Source organism: Macrobrachium nipponense, chromosome 25, assembly GCF_015104395.2.
Source record: "Macrobrachium nipponense isolate FS-2020 chromosome 25, ASM1510439v2, whole genome shotgun sequence".
Lineage (NCBI taxonomy): Eukaryota > Metazoa > Arthropoda > Malacostraca > Decapoda > Palaemonidae > Macrobrachium > Macrobrachium nipponense.
Window position 1 is genome coordinate 8,021,975 of NC_087214.1, and position 4,105 is coordinate 8,026,079.

The 4,105-nt window shown below is 38.2% G+C and overlaps 1 long non-coding RNA gene across 1 annotated transcript in view; it reads left to right on the forward strand.

Moving 5' to 3' along the window:
- Positions 1-1,516, forward strand: part of LOC135199147 (uncharacterized) — an 18,537-nt gene extending 17,021 nt beyond the window's left edge. Inside the window, exon 4 of the long non-coding RNA XR_010310930.1 lies at positions 1,067-1,516. This is a non-coding gene — a long non-coding RNA (uncharacterized LOC135199147). The remainder of the gene's footprint in view (positions 1-1,066) is intronic.
- Positions 1,517-4,105: the final 2,589 nt, after the last annotated feature.

The window sequence follows — 4,105 nt, forward strand, 5'->3', positions numbered from 1 at the left end:
CTGCAAAATCCGATGGTCCAAGAGATTAACACAATTATGCCCTTAGCACTGAGGAAGGCAGTGAAAAGCCTTATAAAGTCTGCAGTATTTGAGATGAAAATCCTTATAACGTCTGCAAATTTTGAGATGAAAATCCTTATAACGTCTGCAGATTTTGAGATGAAAATCCTTATAACGTCTGCAAATTTTGAGATGAAAATCCTTATAACGTCTGCAGATTTTGAGATGAAAATCCTTATAACGTCTGCAGATTTTGAGATGAAAATCTTATAACGTCTGCAAATTTTGAGATGAAAATCCTTATAACGTCTGCAGATTTTGAGATGAAAATCCTCATAACTTATGCAGATTTTGAGATGGCTACAACGAGTTCGTGCCGAGAATAATACTAGAGCGCGGAGTACCTCCAACATTCCACGACCACCTTGAAGAAAAAAAATCTTCATTCGAAAAATCCTCAAAGCTGATGGCAGACGATCCATTGGAACTCACACAGTCCTCGTGTCCCTCTCCTCCTCTGGTCTCCATGGGGACCATGGTCCTCCTCCTCTCTCTCTCTCTCACCACGGACATGGAAAAGTAAAAACGAACAAATTCCATGGGTGACGTAACTATGATGCGATCACTAGAGGGTATTAAAGTGCCTGGAAAGCTTATTTGCGTAAATATTTACTTCTATCGCAAATTTTTTCAAGTATATCTACGTTAAAGGCAGGTAGTAAGTGGCACCATCCCGTGCTTCCTTTATATCATGCTGTCCCCAGCTTGCTTACTTCGAGGTCGCTTTTCTCACCCAACTTTTTTCCTGTAGTACTTCAAGATCTGCTCAGATAAGGGTCCTGCCTTGCTTATCCAATTAGTCTTCGATTTTAGCAAAAATATAAAAACGTGCATCAACCTTAACATTTCCTTCATTGCTAGGTCTCAGTTTTCCCATTGCATTCATTTTTATTCTCCTTCTCATGTTTGGGGTTAATAGAATCTCATAATTTTGCCAGTCACAAGCCACTTCTTTCATAAGAATATATTTTAACGACTTTTTCACTTCTCGATTTCTTCCCGACAGTCTCCGACAGGAACTAAGATTCTGCTTACCTTCACCAAGATGACTATGAACACTACATGTTCGGCGAACAGCGTCATTGTGAATAAAGATGGCAATGTCGCGTATCCCACAGCTACCAGCCAAACATTCTGTGGAACGGCCCTTCCAGCACCAATCAATTCTACAGCAAATGCAATCAATGTGCTCTTCTTCAGTACAGGAAGTAAAGAGGTCTTCGAAGCCAAGTGGTCCGTGGTATAAAACGTGAGATTCTTGAACTGCCTGCCTCACATCGACAGCATTTCATCAAGTTGATTTGAGAGGAATTTTGAACTCTGAGGTTTTATATCATGTGCAAGTCATGAAAGAGCAACCCACTTTGAAACTTCAAATTATACATATGTATCGATATGGCACTGAGCTGCCCATCTTTTGGCCTGCTATTTTAAGCAAATAAAGGTAATTGCATCACAGCTGCGTTTTGATCTTCAAAGTTACACATTCCTTTTCTGTTTTCCTCTAAACTGTTAGAAGAGAGAGGCATTACATTACCTGTCCCATTGGTCTTCTCTTCATATCAAAAGAATAAAAGTCAATGTTTATTAACCTTCTTTCATGGTCTCTTCTTCCCCCTCGCCCATTCAGTCTCCTTTTCTCCTCCAAATGCGTTACAGAAGCGACTACTTGTGTAGACCATCCATTTTGGTAACCTTACTAAAAACAATTAGCTCTTTCCCATTTCTGTTCTTTTCCGAGTCTCGATTGACACTAATACTCAACTTGACCTCCCCTTGATGATCATGACTATGAACTATTACAAAAGCAGCCCGTAACTAAGGAGACAAAATAGAAGCTAACCACTTCGAAATTGAATGAAATATCTCAGAGGAGCAGATGTGATATTAGAAATGAACTTCCAAATTGGACAAAGGATGAGCTAATAAAAGCTCAGTAACATGAATTCTGGATCCTTCCAGTTGAACTAGGCGAGGTGGATGATTGAAGAGTCTCAAAGTTTAAGATAATGAACAATATTCTTTACAGGTTGAGTAGGCCTAGAGAGGCTGGTAATAGTGCACATGAAATTGTAAAACAAATAGTGGTTTCTTGTGTTCACAGGGTTGGCTTGATGTCGTTGGCACATGATAATGGTAAGGTGGGGTCATTTCGAAATCCACAAGATGGCTGGGAAATTGTTCAAGGATTATTATTGACCCAAATAATAATCTGACATGAAGAAGTTTGTCAATAGTTGTGGTATATTCCTGAACGTCGGTAAAGATCCTTTATGTCCAACCCCGTTGTTTCTGAACATTTTAAATAGATTATAATTAATGTTGTCGGGCCATTGCCCAAGACTCGTAGTGGGAATGAGTACATTTTCACTATGATGGATAAAATGTCCCGTTATCTAGAAGTAATTCCTCCATGTTACATTAAACGCTTGAAAATAGTTGAGGTGTTACTAAATTTTTTCACTAAGTTTTGAATGCCTAAGTTGATTCAGTCTGATTCTGGTACAAACTTTTTAGAAAACATTTTAAAGAGAAAATGGCAGAGTTGGGTATTAAACATCTGACTTCATCTCCTTATCATCCTGGAAGTCAGGGTGCTCTGGAGAGGTTTCATCAAACTCTGAAATCGATGATTAGGAAATATTGTTTAAGTCACGGTTCTGAGTAGGGCAAAGAATTACCACATCTCTTATTTGCTTGTCGTTCGGCTCCATGTCAGTCTGTAGGTTTGTTGCCTATCAATTTCTTTTTTTTGCCATTGTGTTCTTGATGTTGTAAGAGAATCATGGGAAGGTGACATTCCTCAGAATTAATTTGTTAGACTACATGACTAATTTGGGTGACTAAATGGCAATTTGTTGTGTAGTCAGAGAGGAATAGAGTACTTCTTTGACAGGAGGAGCAAAACACGTAACTTCGCTGAAGGCGACTAGGTATGGGTGTTTTTACCTTTCCCATTAATTTGTTAAAAGCTTCGTTTTTAGGTAGGTCCCTGGAAGATTTTGAAAAAAGTTAGCGAGGTCAATTATTTAGTGGAAACTCCTGAAAGGAGGAAACCTTTCCAGCTTTGCCATTTCAAAATGTTGAAGGAATATAAAGAAAGGGATAAAGTCATTCCTGTGGCAACAGTTGTGGAGGTTGTTAAATATAATAACCTTTATTCTTTTTCAGACGAAGAACTTAATGAGGATAAATATGGTAATGATGGTAATTGGCTATCAGGTAATAATACTTCTGTAGACAATTTTAATGGTTCATTTTCTCATTTGAGTTACGAGAAACGTAGGTCTCTTAAAAATTTGGTGTTCGATTATAAAGAACATCTGTTGTAAAACATTGGTAATGTCATGCCAGTGAAACAATCCCCATATAGATTAAATCCTTTAAAGTGTGGAGTTATTGCAAAGGAGATGGAATATATGCTAAAACATGGTTTGATTGAACCAAGCAACAAAAGTCCTTGGATTAAGGTCCATCATAATCTTTATAGATATTCCTGTGGAAGAGAGATAAATAGAAAAATTATTAATAGCCAAAGTTAGTGTAAGTGTTTTCGTCTCGACCGTCGAATATTTCCATTGAGCAGAAGTAAATTTCTTTAAAAAGAATGTGACCGGGTGAGAAACACCTTGCTCATCGATCTGTAATAAAACCGCTCCGACACCGACATCACTTGCATCAGTAGTATGTGAAAAAGGGAGCTAGAAATCCAGAGCCCTTAGAACAGGGAAGCTGAGAAGTATCCCCCTCAAACTCTTAAATGCCTTCTGCATTTCCTTGGTCCAAATGAAAGCTACCTTCTTTTTCAGTAAGTTAGTCAGTGGATCGGCGATGTCAGAGAAATTCTTTACAAACCTATGGTAGTATCCTACTAAACCTAAGAACTTCCTGCAATAGCCTCCACATTTCCTTTATTTAAGATCAACTTTACTATCTCCCTCTAGCTGACCCAAATACACGACCTTCATTTTTGCAAATTCACTTTTCTTTAAATTAACCACCAAACCAGCTTTCTTCAATACCTCAAACAAGGCCTTAATACGCT